This window comes from Schistocerca piceifrons, chromosome 6 (assembly GCF_021461385.2).
Source record: "Schistocerca piceifrons isolate TAMUIC-IGC-003096 chromosome 6, iqSchPice1.1, whole genome shotgun sequence".
In the NCBI taxonomy this organism is placed as follows: Eukaryota; Metazoa; Arthropoda; class Insecta; order Orthoptera; family Acrididae; genus Schistocerca; species Schistocerca piceifrons.
This window is the reverse complement of record NC_060143.1, coordinates 25,771,812-25,793,169: the sequence shown is the minus strand read 5'-3', so window position 1 is coordinate 25,793,169 and position 21,358 is coordinate 25,771,812. Positions and strand designations below refer to the sequence as shown.

At 39.9% G+C, this 21,358-nt stretch overlaps 2 non-coding genes across 2 annotated transcripts; one reads left to right on the top strand and one right to left on the bottom strand.

Moving 5' to 3' along the window:
• Window positions 1-2,565: 2,565 nt before the first annotated feature.
• Trnai-uau lies at window positions 2,566-2,639 on the bottom strand. The gene has a single exon. It is a non-coding gene; the product is annotated as a tRNA-Ile (tRNA).
• Window positions 2,640-2,876: 237 nt separating this feature from the next.
• Window positions 2,877-2,951, top strand: Trnai-uau. Its single transcript has one exon. It is a non-coding gene; the product is annotated as a tRNA-Ile (tRNA).
• Window positions 2,952-21,358: the final 18,407 nt, after the last annotated feature.

Sequence of the window (21,358 nt, the reverse complement as noted above, 5' to 3'; positions counted from 1 at the left end):
AACAATAACCTATACCTTTCATGAATCACTTACCTCGTTCGTTACTCGAACTATTGCAATACAGCGAGCGCCAATACTGCCAGCTAAATAAAAGATTCTAACTACTGAAGGCACTAACTACTGATAGGCATAGTTAGCAAATGAAGGATTTTGATAGAGAACAAGCAAAGTGTTTACCTTGATAGTGTTCAAAAGTCATAATATATATATATATATATATCTATCAATTCATGACATCCATCTTTACAAACTTCCTTTTTCTGGGGGACACACGTCCAGATCGTCTACTTACAGCAACCTTTCAAAACTCTGCCATCTCTCTCTCCACATCCACCACTGCTGGCGGCTCACCTCCAACTGCGCAACGCTACTCGCTGTTCACATCGAACTGCCCAACACTACACAAGCGAATATACCAACAACGAGTCTAAAAAGCTATAGACTGCACGTAGCAGTCAGTGATTTTCATAAAGAGCGCTAAGTGGCGTTGCCAACATAAAAACCTAAACAGCACTGTATATGCACGAACTGTGTTGTTATCCTTCTTGGCGTTGCAGCTTTAATGACCAGCTGACCAGAAAACCCGACGTACTTTGCTAGTACAGTTCTTATTCCGTGCCGCTACTTTGTGTATTGAAGACATGCGAAGTAAGTCCCGCTTTCTCACTAAATCTGCTCAAGGGAATGTTACAATTATCTTGACTTTTTATCCACTTTGTTGCGTTTTCTCTCTGTCATGAGCAGTATGTTTGTACCGACGTGAACGGTTTTGTGAAGGCTGTGTGTGGACCACACGAGAAAAGCTGCCCACGAGTGTGAGGTTATAACTTCGCTATTTTGTTCCCGTCTTCGATGTATCTGCTGTCTACAATGCGAATCACAATTTGTCAATATTTTGAAACCCTGTTATTTTCTCCAACTGTGACACAGAAGTTAGGACTTGACTCGAAGGTGTCTGCAAGCTTCCTATACAACGGCGCAAAAGTGTGGCTCCCTGCGACGTCACTCTGGGGCTTGGCGACGCTGCAAAAATACAGAAAGGAGGCCACAACTCAGCAGTTCGTGTGAGGTTCAAGACGGATTTATGACGTCATATTGGCACCAAATTTAGCCACAATTCTGCCCAATGGCACCGCGGACGTGTCACACGAAGGGAAGGTCGTCAGACCACCCTTCGTATCTCACCACTTCTCTTGAGGCCTCTGCGGTGCAGGTCAGAATCTCGACGCCTCGCGTAGAAATCACTCGGTTTTCTTACGTGTGGGAGAGGAAAACATTTTAGATACGCCTGCTCAGAATCGACATAAAAAGGCCTCAGGAAGTCAATGAAACCACCCCTTCCCTGGACCGTTGTTTTACACACATATCGCGGTCGTAAACGATTGAAGTGCGATGAGCAACAAAACGAAGTTCTTGTCAAACTCAGAGACGAACTTAGAAACTAGAGACACCCCCGCCACCACCCCAGACGATTCAATACTTATCTAAGGACATGGTGGCACTGAACGTGTTCCGACCATTTGAAGCGTAGCGTGACTCTAATTTATGCTCTGCTATATGGTGTGGAGCCACTAGGGACCATTAAGAACTATTCGACAAAATAATTTGAACCTGATTCGAAGCCGGCCGGTGTGGCCGAGCGGTTCTAGGCGCTACAGTCTGGAACCGCGCGACCGCTACGGTCGCAGGTTCGAATCCTGCCTCGGGCATGGATGTGTATGATGTCTGTAGGTTACAAAATTGTTAAGGCTTTCGTGGCCACTTGTTGACAAACTGCCTATTGGCTTCTGTCTCGGGTTCTTCGGCCGACGTTCATCTACTGATTTTTCTGACGTTTCGCCAGCACGAGTGGCTGACATTGTCAAAGCTTCACCCTGCATTGCCGGTGGTGAAGCCAATAAGCAGTTTGTCTGTAGGTTAGTTAGGTTTAAGTAGTTCTAAGTTCTAGGGGACTGATGACTTCAGATTTTAAGTCCCATAGTGCTCAGAGCCATTTTTGAACCTGATTCGAAACGGAAAAGTGTCGCTCCAAGAGTACCCAGTTCGCCAACACCCTCGGCGCCACCCGTGTAACTTTGTTGGGCGCTTTAAACATTACCCTGTACAGAGACATGCATTTACCGATACCTACGCGCCGTAGCGGTAGCCAACACTTCGACACCTACAGACTTCGCTTGTGGCCAGCAGGCGCTGGTGTGTCTATAGATATTGCCTATACTGCCGTCACGTAGACATCGGTGAATGCACAGGGATATTTTAAAATGCTCACCAATCGTGGCACCGAGTTTTTGACAAACTTTGAGGGGGGGGGGGGGGGGGGGAGGGAGATGGGAGGGGAAGGAGTCTTAAACGGATCATGTCACAGGACGGCGCGGGCACATAGGCGTGTTGAAAAAGCGGAAGCACCCTTTCCACTTTTAAAGTTTAGTCGAATGGCTGTTAACGGCCCATAGTGCTACCGCTCTTTATACCAGAACAAGAACTGCAGTAAATGATGACTAACTGAAACCCTCAGCTGCCGACATGTGTTGATGATATACCTCGATGTGGACAGTTGAAAATGTGTGCCCCGACCGGGACTCGAACCCGGGATCTCCTGCTTATATGGCAGACGCTCTATCCATCTGAGCCACCGAGGACACAGATGAATAGCGCGACTGCAGGGACTTATCCCTTGCACGCTTCCCGTGAGACTCACATTCCCAACTGTCCACAATTCTACATATGTAATGTACCTTATAGACATTTGTCCATCCACTCATTACTCGCGCACGCTTTGGCGATTCCCGTAGGAGTAGAATTGTGGACAGTTGGGAATGTGAGTCTCACGGGAAGCGTGCAAGGAATAAGTCCCTGCAGTCGCGCTATTCATCTGTGTCCTCGGTGGCTCAGATGGATAGAGCGTCTGCCATATAAGCAGGAGATCCCGGGTTCGAGTCCCGGTCGGGACACACATTTTCAACTGTCCACATCGAGGTATATCAACAACACCTGTCGGCAGCTGAGGGTTTCAGTTAGCCATCATTTATACCAGGGAAAAGCTACACGGCCATCAACAGTATTCTGTTCTTTCGAGAACAGTTACTGTCTTCACATATAAAGAATTGCAGTTATAATCCATCGTCCAGGGCGTGTCAGTAGTGTCTAAGACTGTCAAAAAAAGTCGTTCTGTTGCGCATCACAATGCAAATTGTCCTTTTCAACTGCGAAATGTGTGTAAATGAACGCCCAAGAGAAGGTGTCATTTCACTTATGCGCTCTATGACACCTCCCGAGGCCTTTTCATGTTGCTCCTATATCTGCATCTACATTATACTCCCCAAACCACCTAATGGTGTGTGGCGGAGGGTATTTTCGGTACCACTATCTAATCCCTCCAACCCTGATCCACTCGAAAACAATATGTGGGAAGAATGGTTGTCGGTAAGCCTCTCTATTGGCTCTAGCTTCTCGAATTATCTCCTCGTGGTCTTTAAGCGAGACTTATTTTGGGGGAAGTAATATGTTGTCCGGCTCTTCCCGAAAAGTTCCCTCTCGATATTTCAGTAGTAAGTCTCTCCGTGATGTACAATGCCCCTCTTGTAACGCCTGCTAGTGGTGTTTGGTGGGCATCTCCGTACCTCTCTCGTGGCGACTAAACGGTCCCGTGACGAAACGTGCTGCTCTTCATTGGACCTTCTCTCTCTCTCTCTCTCTCTCTCTGTTCTATCAGTTCTGTCTGGTAGGGATCCCAGATAGATGAACAATACTCAAGAATCGGTCGAAGAAGCGCCTTATAAGCCACTTCCTTCGTCGATGAGTTAAATTTTCTTAAGATTCTTCCTATAAATTTGAGTGTGGCATCTGTTTTTCACACTATTTGTTTTATGTGGTCATTCCACTTAAGGTCGCTCTGGATAGTTGCTCCTAGATATTTTACGGCACGTATTCTTTCCAGCAATTTGTCATCAGCAGTGTAATTGTACAGTAGTCGACTTCTATGTATGCGCAATACATTAAATTTATTTATGTTCAGGGTCAACTGCCAGAACCTGCACCATTCATCAATTCTCTGGAGGTCATCCTGCAAGTCGTTACTATCTTCTGGCGTTGCTACTTCGGTATAGATAACCACATCATCTGTGAACAGCCTTAGGAAACGGCCCTCGCTTTCTACTACATCATTTATATGTTTCGTGGACAGTAACGGTTCTATCACACTTACATCTGTCAGTTTTCTTCCGTTAAGAGCGACGTGTTGAGCTCTGTCTGCAAAGAAGTCTTGAATCCCGCCTCACATCTGCTCCGATACTCTGTAAGTTCGCATTTTTTTTTCACTAAACGGCAGTGTGGGATGGTCCTCTAAGTAAAACATATGTCGTCTTCTTCACTTCACGTAATAGGCAAATTTCCTGTTACGGTACTCCATCTCTTAGTCTTCCTACTCTTCTTCCCCCATTGCATTTATGACTGAGTGCTTCTACCGGGAATGTTTCTCCATCCATACGGGCTACATGTTCCTTCCATTTTCTCCCATTTTTCTTCCTTTTTTCGTTTAAGTTACATATTCCTAGTTTTTTCCCTTATATCTTCCTCTGTACAGTCTTCCACCTTCCTTAGAAATCTCGTCTCTTGAACCTGTATTCTACTTCCTTGGCGTCTTGTTGTTATCCATGCTTCACTTCCATAAGTAAGGATTGGTACTGCTGTTGTTTTATAAAATTTGAGATAAGTTTCTTTCATAGCTTTATTCTGAAAACTTTTTACAACTATTCCATACATAGAAATAAATTTGTTTAATTTTTGGTCCACCTCATGGTTACATTCGTAAATGCTGTCGCTTCCTAGATATTTAAAATTGTTTAGTTGTTTCAAGAGTTTATTATTCAATACTATTTTAGATCTTACTGATAGTCTGCCCTGAATGCCATTCACTTTCGTTTTATCTACCGACAATACTAGGTTGTAATCTGAGGCTATTTGCTGCATTTATATACACCCATCTGAAGGTCATCTTTATTCTCTGTAATCAGATTTAGGTCATCTGCGCATCAAATTACATTTAGTCTAGTGCCACGATATAAAGAAACTCAATTTATGTTCGACATTTTCCATTTGCCCGTAAGTTCATCTGTATATATATCTATATATAATGAAATGTGTGTTCGAGAAACACAGCATCATTGTTGTACCCCTTCGTTTGTATTCAGTGGCTTTGTTGTTATATTTCCCACATCTATAACAATTTCGGTGTTTATGTGTAGATTCTTAATATCATTTATGAGATGAGATGGATAATCTCGTTCAGCCACGATATTCCGTAGCATTTCTCTATTCACATAATAGAAAGCTTTCTCAAAATCCACAAAAGCAAGATGGTTTCCCTACTAAACCCTCGTCTCTTTTCTGTAACTTGTTACTGTGTAAAAGCGTTGTCAGTAGTTGATCTGCCTTTTATAAAACCTAATTTTTCTTCTGAGTATCACTATTTTAGATAGTATTAATATACAGCGTAACTTAAAAGAAAAAACTAGGAATACAAGATGGCGGATAAATTTTTTTACGTCGATTGCTGATTTGAGAAAGGAATACAGATGAATTTGTTAGAGAAATTAGAAACATAGAACCACATTCACAGCAAACCTGAGTGCATCCTAAATGACCCACTAGAATGAAGAAACCAAATGTACCTCCAAAACTTCATACATTTCTTATAATCTGAAATGACAGGAATAATGAATAATTGTTGGAGAGGATATTTTTCATTCGCCATTACCAGCAGCTTTCAAACTTAAATAATTGAGTGTATATCTTTGAAAACTATCTGTACCATGAAGAAGTACTGTAACATCTAATTTTGACCTGTTATGGATCTGTATCGATTTCTATGTCAAATTTTAGTATTGCTATTGTATAATGTTGTATCTGTCATGGAAATTTTTTGACTATGTATACATGATTCAGTTATGTGAAACTTTTGAGCAATTTTGTTTAAATTATGCTTGTGGATATAAATAACTAATGGAATGATTGTTATGTAATGCTGTACATGACTTTGTCCATAGTTGAGAACATAGGGTTGAATGTGAAAGATGTGGAGAAGTCCCACAGCTAAGGAAGTAGCGTGGCGAGATGGAAAAAAGAGTGGTTGTCGCGCAAGTGGCAACTCGTCCTTTGTGACGGGTAAGGAGTCTGCGCTGAGCAGTGCTGTGGTTAACATCTCGCCAGCAGTAGCGGATCACAGTGGCTCATATTCCTGGGAGTTTTGAGCCCAGAAGAGCTTAAGGGCAGTATTTATGGGCCTGGGATGCTGCATTTGGTGACACTATTATCACGGCGTGGTTTTTGGGCCTATAAAAATATAATTTCGATGGCAAGAGGATATGTAACAGGGCGAGACCAACAGTACTGCCATGACTGCATCACCGTCAAGTTAATATCCACTGCAAATTGCACCACCAGTGCCACCAGCCTTCCACTAAATCTATATATATAAAACAAAGTCGGGTTTGTTACAACACTTATAACTCGAGATCTGCTGGACCAATTTTCATGGTTTTTGATTTGTTGGATTTGTCTCCGCCCCGAATAGCAGAATACATCTTAAAAATAATGAAAAATTGACGAATACTTGAAAAAATGCGTTATTTTCCCTAAAAGTTCTTTAGTTTCGGAGCTGTCAAATTTTTTTGTCAAAAGCTGTAAGTAATGATTGACATTTATGCATGCGTTCATAAACTATTTAAAATGGATGAATAAACTATTATGTATATTTAAAAAAAAAAAAAGATTGAAAAATATTACGCGTGCGTTCAGAAATGTGTAATTAATACTTAATCTATATATATAAAAGAAAGTCGTGTTAGTTACACTATTTATAACTGAAGAACGGCTGGACCGATTTGGCTGAAAATTGGTGGAGAGGTAGCTTAGAACCAGGAGACGGGCATAGAATACTTTTTATCCCGTTAGACCGCTATAAAACGTAGTATAACAGAAACGCATCTGGCGTGGAATAACAAAACGCAAATTAGATTTAGTAGTTCAAACGAATGTACCCCTGTTGAACCCCCAACAAAAGGAAGTTTATGATACATTAATGAAGGCAATTGATGATGGAAATAGTGGTTTATACTTCCTGGATGCCCCTGGTGGAACTGCCAAGACATTCCTCATGTCAGTAGTTTTAGCCACAGTTCGTGCGAGATCCAACATTGCGGTTGCAGTTGATTCTTCCGGAATAGCAGACACATTGTTAGAAAGATGCCGTACGGCTCAGTCAGCATTAAAATTACCGTTAAATCTTCAAGCTATTGAATAACCAACTTGTAATATTACAAAAAACTCAGCAGTGGCCGAAGTTTTATCAGCATCCAAGATCTGGGACGAATGCACAACGGCTCATAAACGTGCATTAGAGGCACTTAACCGAACATTGAAAGATCTACGCAATGACTCGAGATGTTTTGGAGGAGCAATGATTTTACTGTCTGGCGAATTCCGCCAAACACTGCCAGTAGTTCCAAGACCAATTGCTGCAGATGAAATAAATGCTTGCCTCAAATCATCGAATCTATGGCGCTTTGTGAAGAAACTTTAACTGACAACAAACATGAGAGTTGCATTGCTTAATGATACATCTGCTGAAGATTTCTTTGTGCAATTGCTGACTATCGGTAATGGTCGAGTACCTGTCGAAGAATCGAGCGGATTGATTTCATTTCCTCATAATTTCTGTAACTTTGTCTCATCGAAAGACGAACTTATCAACAAAGTATTCCCAAACATCATTACTAACTACAAAAGTAATGAATGGTTGAGTGAGTGAGCAATTTTAGCGGCTAAGAATAAAGATGTAGATGACCTAAACTACATAATTCAGAATGAGATCATTGGTAAAATGCATTCATTCAAATCTATTGACTGTGTAACAAATGAAGATGAAGCCACCAACTATCCAATTGAATTTTTAAACTCTTAGGATGTGCCTGACATACCACCGCACAATTTACGCCTAAAAGTTGGCTCCGTAGTAATCATGCTTCGAAACATAAACCAACCAAAACTGTGCAACGGTAAACGTTTTGAGGTAAGTAAATTGATGACCAATGTTATTTACGCGACGATACTCAAAGGAAAATTCGAGGGTGAGGAAGTTCTCATTCAGAGGATCCCGATGGTCCCAACCGATGTGCCGTTTGAGTTTAAAAGACTTCAATTTCCGATCCGTCTTGCATTCGCCATGACCATTAACAAATCACAAGGCCAATACTTGAAAGTTTGTGGTTTAAATCTGGAATATCCATATTTTTCAAATGATCAGTTATATGTGGCATGTTCACGGGTCGGAAGACCATATGCGTTGTTTGTTCTTGCGCCTGATAATAAAACAAAAAATGTCGTGTATCACAAGGTACTGAATTGAAGAGTGGAAGCTATGCACCAAAAAACATAAAGAATCATTAAAATACTTAATTTTTATTTGTCCTAATAAAAAATTGAACGTAACATCCAAAATCTGATTACGTATTGGCTTTAAGGCGGAACAGAGTTCGCCGGGTCAGCTAGTTGTTTATATTTGGCACGATGTAAATGGACCGGGTATTTGTGAAATTTGGTTGATTTTAAAACAATAATAATCGTGGTGTTGCTAAAAACTCTATCTTACACTCGTGACTATCCCAGATCATAAACTTGCACAGGAATCCTATCCTAGTGAATGTAATTCCGAGTGTCTTAATTCATTATGACAAAGTTGTTGAATCTAATGTTGTGTTCTCATTTGCACAGCCAGTTATTTTTTGAGGAGAACAAAAGGCTGCTTATCAAAGCACATTTGTTATTTAAAGAGTTATATTTTGTTGTGCTTTACTTAATTAATAATTAATGATAAGAATACTTACCATTGTTCATACATAAGCGTGTAGTTTTGTTAATGAGCATGGTTCTTCAAACCACGAGAGCTTAAAGATTCTCATGTACTAAGCTAGTTAATGAGACAATGCAATGGTTCCTCCAGAGCCAGCTTAGTTAGTTTTGCATTCTGTTTAGTTGCTTCAAAACGAGTTTAAGAAAGAACTATTTACTGTTTTACCTACTCTAATGCAAGATGGTTAATGCACAGGCATAGATACCCAGTATTAAGCAATGAAGTTATTGATTATGATCATTAACAGACCCCCTGATTTAAATTCAGAATCATTTCAGGCTCCTCCCTGTTCAGTAATGCTGCTAGTTTCATGTGTGTCGGTAACTGGTTTTATAAACTGTTGCACCTAGTTCATTTAAGGTACGTATTGCTGAGAAGCATGTGCTGCTGTTTACTATCTCATTGGCCATTTGTTTGACTTGCTAGTTAGTAGCACATTTATCTGCAAGGTTAGGTTACTGTGTTGTAGTGTGAACAGATGAAAGGAAAGAGTTTAGTGTGTGTGTCAAGGAAGGTTAGGTAATCTTTGGGACTGCCTTCTGCTTTATCATTTGGTTTGACACAAGAATGCGTAATTAGGCTGACGACCGGTTTTAATATGTAATGTTACAGCTAGCTTTTGTGGTGGGAGAACGTCTGTTCATGACTCACCCGTTTACTGTTGTTTGTACTATGCTGCAGTGTTTCGGAAACAAATCCCAGTTCGATTGTTCTGTTTCCATTAGCTTATTTCACGATCACATCTCAAAAATTAATCGCAGAGGTATAACGTTAGCATCGATTGCCGTTTTAGGTGATCAGTGGTACCGTTGCAGTGTGCTGTATCTGTACTCAGATCGTGTTCTTTGGCATATCAAATCAGCAGCCGATGTAAAGAAATGTATCCGCCATCTTGTATTTAGTTTAGCTCATGGCTCAAGATGGATCGAAAAAGAAGATCAAACATCTCTCTTACAACATGTAAGGAAGAACTTTTCATGAAGTAAGTACAATTTATAGAGCATATATACAACGAAAAACCTTTTGTAAACTGTATAGTCGCAAACACAATGATATGTTTTAGGGTACCTGACAAGAAATCAACGCTTCCGTCTGACCATTGTCTCAGACCCGAAACTCTTAATGGTACAATGAAATCAATTCTAAAACGCCTGTGGCTTCTTGCAAAATTTCCCACGCTGTAATTCACGACGGCCGCTGTGGTCGAGCGGTTCTAGGCGCTTCAGTGCGGAACCACGCGACCGCTACGGTCGCAGGCTCGAATACTGCCTCGGACATGGATGTGTGTGATGTCCTTAGGTTAGTTAGGTTTAAGTAGTTCTAAGTCTAGGGGACTGATGACCGCAGATATTAAGTCCCATAGTGCTCAGAGCCATTTGAACCATTTGTAATTTACGAAAACAGTTGCGGTGTTCTCTATCGTGGATAAAAGAAGGCAGTTTTTATTGTTCTCGTGTTGATCAGGTCCACACTGACCTGCACTGCTTCGTTTAGATTCTCTGTATATGAAAAAAAAATGTTTCTTAGTATAATTAGCGGCACGATAAACTGTGTGTCCTCCATGGCGGTCTGCAATTGGTATGCTTGAGTGGCAATATGTCTACCAGCAGTGTGTTGAAGTGCCCCCAAGTGATGCACGTACTACAGGAAGAATTTCTACAAATCTTTCAACAACCATAAGCGTTTGCGTCCACTACGTCTCACAAAGAGAGGTAAGCGTTGAATGAAATGAATTAATTTGATCCGCAACTTGCATCAAAAGATTGCACTCTCTGGTATTGTTCTGCAATTGTTTTCCTCATTCCTCGTAGCCCTCCGTTCATCACTGCAGTGTCATTAAAGCCTTGCCCGATCGATTTAGAGGTATCCAAATACTTGAGCTGAAATATCTTACTCGTACATAATTATTCATGAAAATCCCACCTGATAATCGAATTTCCAGATAATCAGTCTACGTATCTTAACATAACGTTAGTTGTACTCACCGTGATAAGCCTTCTTTTTCGTCAGCCAGTACATCGAAACAACCTGCCTCTTTGAACCTTTTAATTACTTACTCTTGAATAAAATTACTAGATTGTTCAATATGTTTAGTCTGAACTCCTGAAAACGTACAGATGACTCTGTTGAGGATGTTTTGTGTAACTAAGTGATTCTTAATGCTTCATAGCTTTCGATCTTTTTCTGTTACCTTCAATAATTTTACTAAATTCTACATTGGTAGACTCCGTAACATCGACTGCTTTACCCTCCGCGACCTTTACAAAATTTGCTGCCGGCTCGACAGCTAATTTATGATATTTCGTTTCCGCAGGGTGATCAAAGCTCTCTAAAGCTTTCCTCCCGTTACTGCATAACTTACTAACAAAGAGTCCTAGTTCTTGATGGTCACAAACGCCTTGCACTTTTCCAAGTAAAACACATACTTGGCAAAATGCTCTTGCATGACGTTTGAATACACGAGCCTGAGTGTGTGGCAGTTCAATGACGCTGTGTTCTAGTCAGTGGCTAGAAACTTGAAAGTATGCGATAGGATCCAAGGCTTTTTCATCATCATTGGTTGGAAGGTCTACATATCTCCCAATATCATAATTCATGGACCCAGCTAGAGACAAATCCGCTCCAGCCGTGAAAGAAAGAGAAAAAATAAAATTAAACACTACAACAACACACATAGATTTTCGATGCTGTACAGCTGGCTATGGGGGTTCTCGGTAAATCACAGCCCGCCCCTTTATCATAGATACTTTGATGTCACACATGGGTTTGTGATGCACCTTCTGAAATACCTGTGACTCTCGCACAGTATAATGCATATGTTATACAGGACTGCCTGTATAAAAAAATGCCTGTGAATGAACTACGAGAAACTGTAAATGAGGCAACCATACAGCTCGTCCATTAACATTAGTGCAATCTTTCTTACTGCGAAGGTCGTCCAGAAAATCATCCACAAAATTGATAGCACAAGTAGTTCTCGCATACCTCTTCTTAAAGAAATAACATGGTGGTACTACAATAAATGTTTACATGACATCTTCATTTAATTTGCGTTCATTTTTCTATGCAAGAATTTAAGTAATTTGTGTAAATGAGTGTTATGAAGTGTTCATAATTCTCTGTTTAACACAGATAGTTTGCTTTTTTTTTTTTTTTTTTTTTTTTTTTTTACGGACAAGGATTTCAATAAGATTTGAAAGGGCAACATTAAAATTTTGGTAACGTTGACTTTACAATTTTTTAATGTCTGACCTTTCTGCATCGTGAATTCGATCGAAATCATACTTCCGCACTATTTACAGAAATGCAGATACTGTTTTGAATTTAATCGAAATCAAACTTTCGTACTGTTTACATAAAATATATTTTAATTTTTACAACCTCGTCCTACTAAAGCTGTAAATTCCTGTATCTGAAAACAATTATTTTGGAGAAAACATGGAGAACAGGCGCAAAATCCATAAGACTTCTTTCTACTCGTATGTTGCTTTAGATGAAACTGTATTAAATCCGTGGGTATAGTCTACAAACAGTACGTCCAACTATCCTTGAGACCTGAGTTCCATAGTACTGCTCGGCACTTGTCGATAGATTTTGGAAGTTTTCGAGAGGAGTGTTACTGTTGCCAATTTATACTTACTGGCACTGCAATAGCCATTTTGCAGTGAACTCCTTATTGCTCGCCATTGTGAAGTGGCTTTGATTTAATTATATTTCATGTTCACTACAATAAATACGGTGTGCGAATATGAATGTCGTAACGCACTGTCACGAAACCTTATTATTTCCATTGATCAATTCCGTCTAGTAATTGGTCAGAACATATCACCAGCTGAAAAAGTTGTCAGCAGTGATGCAGATATTTCCTCGCCCCGTCGCAAAATTTCACATGCCAGGAGTGCTTATACCTTCCTCCTCTGCATACCGTGCAGCTCATGCTTCAAGAAAAGTTCGACTGACTGCAACTTAATTTGCCCATAACTTTGTCACACACACTTTTCAGCCAATAGACAGCATTTTGGTGCGACAACTTGGGCACAGAACGTACGAAGCTACTTCAACATGGTCCAACAATGACACGACCACACTTCAATCTTTTGCACGCTCTCAGCCGTTGTAGTTTGAGATTACTACGAAAGAGAGCTTCGAAACAAACTCACGCTTTCTGTGCCACGTTTATTCTGGGTTGAGGAAAAGTTACTTTAGGAAACTTATAAAAAAGTTTTTTTGGTTGATTAAAAATTCTTTAAGTTGAGATGTACACTACAAGATGAAGGCAGCTATGGATACGACAATGAAACGAAAGAGAGCTTCTAAACAATACCACGATTTCTGTGCCACGTTTATTCTGAGCAGAGGAAGAGTTACGATAGAAAATTTATAAAAATGTTTCTTTTGGTTGATTAAAAATTCTTTAAGTTGAGATATACACTACAAGTACATGTGCCTGTAACGTATTAAAATTTTATTAACAACGGATTAATACATTTCAATAGTTTTAAAGTGAGAGGTTCCCCTAGTGTCCCTCCCGCCAGAGGTTCGAGTAAGTTAGATTAAGTTCGTTTAAGCAGTGTGACTAGGGACCTCAGGTCCCTTTGGTCCCTTAGGAATTCACACACATTTGAACATTTTCTCCTAGCGAAGACGCCAGAAACCCGGACAGTTATTACTGTATCCGTAAATAAAAAAATAATTCGTGAACATTAAATCCAGATTCTCACATAGCCTAAAGCAGAATTAAACAAAAAAGTATTAGTCGAACTCACTCTGCCACAGGCCTATTGGTTGGCTTGTAATTAAAGCCTGAACTCGATTGTCCACATCTGTAACAGAAAAATCCGACAGTAGACGGCAAACCACCCTCTTTCTGCAGCCAAAGTGCAAACGCGAAACAAACACTTACGATTCTGCACAATAAATGTGGCCACAGGCACACCTTATATATATATATATATATATATATATATATATATATATATATATATAAGGAGGGTCGGGTGTTTACGGGGTCTGCCTCCCCTCTTAGCTTACACAAGAAAAAACAACACGATATTTAGCCGAATATCCGCTTTTTGAAATCCCTTGCCACAAAATAGTAGTAATGCACCGTTCTTGGTTGACATAACAATAGACCGTAGAGGTAGGATTCAACAAACAATAGCTGTGCACTGAAGCGGTGTGTGCCTGCCCCACCCTTATTATGTGCACAACGGTTCTAAGCCGGGCTGATCTGTCTCTTCGCTTTGGGCAATCAACAAATAATAGTGAAAGCTTCGGGAGTCATGCGTCAAGCGAGCTTTTAAACTGTGTGTGTGTGTGTGTGTGTGTGTGTGTGTGTGTGTGTGTGTGTGTGTGTGTTTCATATATTAAAATCAAATAACCCTTCCAGCAATGGTAAAAAAAGTGACTTGCCTTTCTTCGGTTTACCCTCGGTGTTTCTGTACGGGCCAGCACCCGTTCTGACTCGTCTGTTTGACAGTTTTCAAAAGCGACTGTTTAACAATGAAATACACACTCACGCACAGTTTAAAAGCTCGCTTGACGCATGACTCCCGAAGCTTTCACTATTATTTGTTGACGGCCCAAAGTGAAACGACAGATCAGCCTGGCTTAGGACCGTTGTGCACATGATAAGCGTGGGGAAGACACCAGTACACCAAGACAAAATGGAATACCTGCTCTTGGGCTATGACCATAGATACTGGAAAACTAGGCGTGATGTCATTTTCTTATCAAGACATCTGCACAGTTATACCACGAAACTGTTGGCAAACCAGTGGTAGTGCCGCGTTGTGTTTTTGGTTGTACAGAGCGTTTTTTGAGGGGAAGCAACACTAAATTTCACATGAAATTATCACTAGTTTAATAAAACGGCATTCCTTGAAAACAGTAGTTTATATCATTTTTGTACTCAGAAAGGCACTCTAATGTTAATGATCGATTGAAAGTAATGTGTGCATTTCGAGTGCACTTTAAAATCTGAAATATTCCTTGGAACACTAGGCAGCAGAGGTGCTTTTTGGTCCCCTGTATGCTCCAGTTTCGTGATGCAACATACTTCGAATTAAAGTCTGCGTAACAATTTTCGGGATGGCACTGTACAAGGTTTTGCAATCTCTGACTTATATTGCATTTTGTCATTGAGCTTTAGACTTTACTTTCTTTTCCAGAATTAAATTCATACAAACAAACCACTTCAGATGTCTTCAGCCAATTATTCCAGAGTGATGAAACAAACTAGGTGACTATGTTACCAACGTCCGAAACTTCATTTATCTGCTTATCGTTCGTTTAATTTTACCTGTGCACTTGAGAAGGCGCTCATTCGTCCATGTACCAAGAAGCCACTTATGTCGGAAGTGCACAGATAACAGCGGTATTAATTGCCTAACGTTAACGAACTCGGAGATCTGTCGTTTCTGATTTGTGGCTGCCCCTCATTACATGCTGCAATATCTTGGCTAAATTTGCTCGTCTAAGGCGGAAGCCAAGCGTATCTCGTACAATTGTGGCGCGTGGTACATCGGTTAGACCAGCAAGACAGAGAAACAATGAAGGATAAATTGACGTGGGTCTAGACGGACGAGCAAATCTGCGATTTCAGATCATTGCCTTGATACTGGAACATAATGGCACAGAGAAATTACGGAGATAGTGTTACTAAGGAAACTGAGATTGTTCTAGCAGCGACGGAGATTCTTTCATAAATTGAATATTCTTCTTCTTCTTCTTCTTCTTCTTCTGTATCAAGCATTAAACCAATTGGTCCGTAGCCACTTCTTGGCGCATTCACCCGCTCTTGGGTCTACCAATGTTCCTTCTTCTTTTGGGGAAGTACTGTACATTTTGTATTAGAATACGTGCATGACTGATTCTTTATGCACGTTCTTTCCATTCTTTCCGAATTCCTTAGCCTTTTCGTTTAAGTTGTCTCATTTTGTAATTTGTCTCTCCTTCTTACACCTTTGTCTGTTCTCAAAAATCTCATCTCACTTGCTTGGAATCTACTTCAAGGGTTCATAGTTTAGTTTTCACTTCCATGTAATCCACAGGGAACTGCTATAGCTTTATAAAATTTTGGCATAGTGTCCTTTAGTACTTTTCCCCTAAGTGTTCATTTGGTGGTCTCATACATCATACTGACTGAATTTTTCCTCAGTATCTACTTCGCCTAGATGTGATATCTCACAGCCCAAGACTTCAAAATGTTATCTTGTTCAGTAGCTTAGTTTTTTTGTTCTAATATTAATTATTAAGGATAGTAAGCCTTGTAATGCCATGGGTTTGGTTTTATTTGTCGATATGCTTAAAGCATATGATGCTTTGGTGTTTTATATAATTCATATAGCGTTCTATGTATGTTATCTTCGTTATCCATAACTACAATATGGTAGCAAAAATAAGAGTTTTGATAAAACTTCTCCCTCTGAAACTGTCCTTATTACCTTTCGTAGTCCGTTGTTTCCATTTCCCCATAATGTTAAAAATTCTCTTTAAAATGCAACACGCTTGTCTGACCCCTTCATTATGTAACTATCCTAGGGCGATGTTTCCATAATCCAGCTTTACAGTCGACTGTCTTCTTGTGTAGATAATATGAATAACTTCGATTAGATGTAGTTGTATTTATCTTTTTCCGTAATCTGTCCACGTTAACAAAAGCTTTGCTACACTTTGTAAAGACTACGTAGTTTTTATATGGTATTCTTTTTTTTCTAATTTCCTAAATTCCTTAACTTGTGTCTGGAATCCTGCACTCTCCGTTGTTGAATAAGACAGAGAAAAACTTACCATCACTTATTCAATCGTTGTTAACTAATATCCCACAATCGACACCCTCTGGCAATGGTTACCTTTGCTTGCCTGGCGGTGGCAATTGTGTGCGGCGTATGTGTTGTCTTTTTGCATACGCCATCTTCTGGTTTCTGGTAGACTAAGCCCCGTTCAGCGACGATTAAACTGGGTGTCAAATCGATCTCTCGTTTCATTTGTGGTTTGAAAATAACGGAAGTGTTCACTTGTCGGAAAATTGGCAGTTCTTGAGACGGATACCCAGTGGCATTCCCATACGTCTTTGTATATGTCTTTCAGACTGTACTAGGGACAAATATGAAGTTTTAATTGTCACCTAGGAACACTAAAGTTACATGATTATTGTTTATTTGAAAGTACTTGTCTGCAGTTTTGGCACACACTTAAATCCCCGTGCCACAGTACCGCACCGCTCTATTAGAGGAGCCAAAACAAAATATCTCTTGTACTTTCCACTTTAGTCGGAACTAGGTATTCAGCATTTGTATTCAGTGTGGAAGATAACTTTTTAGTCAGGGTGAATAATAGCCGTGACTGCAGCACTAACACCACGAACATATTCCTCCCCTTCTTGTACAAAATTTTGACCCATGAAAGAACAACAACGCGGTTTGACTACTGTTAATCAAATACTCGATACTAAGCACACTTGCATAGACCTATGTAACACGTAAAGGGGTCTTTAAGACGCTTTGAAGTAATTCAAAATTATAATCAAGGTGTTCAACCATCCTAACACAACCTATAAATGTAGTTGTGTTTTCTCTTTCAGAGAAAACTTGTGCAGTGCAAATGCAAATCGAAACTTGTATTCCTAACACCTTTTACTTTTACTTTACTTTACTCTACACGTGGCTAAGGCCTTATCGACCATACACCTGCTCTACGAGCCTCTTCCAATTATTTCTATCCAGGGAAATTGTTGTCCAATCAGAGTTGATGCCCATCCTAGCTGCATCTTCCCGGATATTCTCCATCCACCTAATTCGAGGTCTTCCTCTTCTTCTCTTTCCTTCTAATTTCTTAGTGGATGCTATTTTGGGTAGTCTGTTCTCCGGCATCCTTGCTACATGACCAGCCCAGTTCAGTCTTCTCTTCTTTAACATTTCCACAATGGTACTATGTTTGTACAGCTCCCTTAGTTCTTCAGTTTTCCTTATCCTCCACTCCATGACATTTTCATCGAAGATTGGTCCAAATATTTTTCTTAGTATTTTTCTTTCAAATATCAACAGTTTTTCTTCATCTTTTTTCCTGAATGTAATAGCTTCACATCCATGTAATGCTACTGGTACAGTAGTTGACTGATAAAAACGGATTTTGGATTCAGTACTAAGTGATCTCATCCTTAAAATTTTGATACAGCTGTAAAAAGTTCTATTAGCTGCTGCTAGACGGGCGTCTATTTCTATTTCTGCTCTATTGTCTCTGCTAAAAAGACTCCCTAAGTACTTGAAGTGGTCAACTGCCTTGAAAGTGAGACCATTTACGGTCAGTGGTGTATTCTTTTGGAGTTTTTTACTTATGACTAGATATTCTGTCTTTTCTTCATTCACATGAAGTCCAGCTTTCTCAGCTATTTTGTAATAATTTTGCATCATCCTGATTAATTCAGCTTTTGAAGTGCTTATTAAGGCTACATTAAGGCTACATCATTCCTAACACCTAACAGCAAGAAATATGAATCACAAAAGAAACAGTTCTAGATGTTTTCAGGACTGAAACACGCGTCTCGAAGTCCTCTGCAGCTCAAACCTACCTTATATTGGTTGCAAAATGCATGGAAAGAAAGTATGCTTGCTGCAGAGAGCAGTCTATAATGCTGTAAATTCTGCTATACGTAGCTTCTTCCCAATAAACAGAGCTCGCATCAACCTGTGATATGAATAAAGGATAAACGAGCACATATAAATTGAACATAAAGTCGTAAAAGCGAGGAACAGTTACAGGGAGGATATAATGAAGGAGAAACTGGAGATTCAGTCCAGTTATGCGTCAATAAATAAACTTGAAAGTTCAGAAATAGTAGATACCTACGTCCTTCAAGAGATCACGTGGAAATACAATGCCACATATTCTCAAGAACAGAAAATTTACACCATTGCCTTAAAGTCTCCGTTGTAGTGGTTGAGTGAGAAAGTGAAATGAAAAGCGACTAATATCTGCAGAGGATCGAACAAAAGTAGATTCTTGTCCTCACTAACAAGGGGAGGCCGCCAATTGTGAAATTCAGATTCGATTCATACTGTGCATAATAGAAGCTCATGGCCAGAGGTGTAATGTGGCAAAGCACCAAGATGCACTTCTCAGCCGTTGTCGAGAAAAATCGAGTTAAAAGAAACCGTTATGGTGATATACTCTCTACGATTAATAATCATCTGCAGCGTCGTGGCGCAGGGGTAAGCACTCAGGTTCGTAACCCGAAGGTCACCGGATCGAATCTCGCGCCATGCAAATTTTTTTATTTTGTTTTTTGTAATTCAAATGTACACACACACACACACACACACACACACACACACACACACACACAATCCATCGTCCACCATCAATTGTCTTCTCCGATTTTTGCCGATATGATACGATACGCGTGGTATGCATCAAACCTGACGAACGATAGAATAATTTTTTCAGAATGTCAGTCAGGTGTGTTTCCCAACAGATATTTAAAAAACAATTGTTGTTGTAAAAACGCATCATTTATCAGATGCACTCGATGTCGTGCTGTTTTCTGCTTTCCATGTTTCTATGATAACTATCACTCTGGTTCGTGCGATACTCCAGCTACTTCTGGTCACTAATTGTTAATTATGTGCGAGTGTATACCGAACTTTTCAATAAATTGTATCCACTTGAATACTATTTGTGATATTGTGTTTTATTTCAAGTTTTATTTTTCCATGACAAACGACTTTCAACAACTTATTATATGCATAATTGTTGAAACTGACTGCCGGGAATTATATATATATATATATATATATATATATATATATATATATATATATATATATATATATATATATATATTTGAATTACAAAAAAAAACAAATAATAAAAAAAAGTTGCATAGCGCGAGATTCGATCCGGCGACCTTTACATTATGAACCCGAGCGCTTACCGCTGCGCCACGACGCTATTAGAAATTAATAATCGTAGACAGTATTTCACCGCAACGGTTTCTTTTAACTCGATTTTCTCGACAACGGCTGAGAAGTGCATCTTGGTGCTTTGCCACATTACACCTCTGGCCATGAGCTTCTATTATGCGCAGTATGAATCGAGTCAGATAACGACCTGTACTTGACAAGGGCCTAACCATGCTGACAGTGAAAATACGTCTGCAAAGCTGAAAAAGAAAAAAATCATGTTGAGTCCGCGCATTATACGGGTGCCGATGCGCATTGATCAAGTTTCGTCCAAAGGCGCTGGACTAGTTCATTCGTTTGTTCCTGTGGCCGACAGCGTTTTACACCTTTCAACCTGTCAGCGATGAGAAAAACGAGGCGAACGCCCCGCAGTCTTCTCAAACGATTTTACAGGAACTATTCGACAAACAAAACTTCATTTTGTGCATTACTTATAGCTTTAAAATGTCAGGTTCAAAACGATATGCCAATCATTTCGGTAATGGTCGTAGTTGTTGGGATATTTACATGGAAGTAAGACACTGCTCGAAATTCGAAAAAATTTGCAGTCAAAAACAAAGGTTGCTATGAGTTTGCGTTGGTGCATATTACATAACATTTTGTTGCGCGTAAAATGTAGCTGTTGTTGTTGTTGTTGTTGTGGTCTTCAGTCCTGAGACTGGTTTGATTCAGCTCTCCATGCTCTTCTACTGTGTCCAAGCTTCATCTCCCAGTACCTACTGCAACCTACATCCTTCTGAATCTTTATAGTGTATTCATTTCTTGGTCTCCCTCTACGATTTTTACCCTCCACCCTGCCATCCAGTACTAAATTGGTGATCCCTTGATGCCTCAGAACATGTCCTACCAACCGATCTCTTCTTCTAGTCAAGTTGTGCTACAAAATCCTCTTCTCCCCAATCCTGCTCAGTACCTCCTCATTAGTTATGTGATCTACCCATCTGATCTTCTGCATTCTTCTGTAGCATCACATTTCGAAAGCTTCTATTCTCTTCTTGTCTAAACTATATTTCGTCCATGTTTCACTTCCATACATGGCTACACTCCATACAAAGACTTTCAGAAACGGCTTCAAATGCTTCAAATGGCTCTGAGCACTATGGTACTCAACTGCTGTAATCATAAGTCCCCTAGAACTTAGCATTACTTAAACCTAACTAACCTAAGGACAGCACACACATCCATGCCCAAGGCAGGATTCGAACCTGTGACCGTAGCGGTGAAACGGCTTCCTGACACTTAAATCTATACTCGATGTTAACAAATTTCTCTTCTTCAGAAACGCTTTCCTTGCCATTGCCGGTCTACATTTTATGTCCTCTCTACTTCGACCATCATCAGTTACTTTGCTCCCTAAATAGCAAAACTCCTATACTACTTTGTCTCATTTCCTAATCTAATTGCCTCAGCATCGCCCGACTTAATTCGACTACATTCCATTATCCTCGTTTTGCTTTTGTAGATGTTCATCTTATACCCTCCTTTCAAG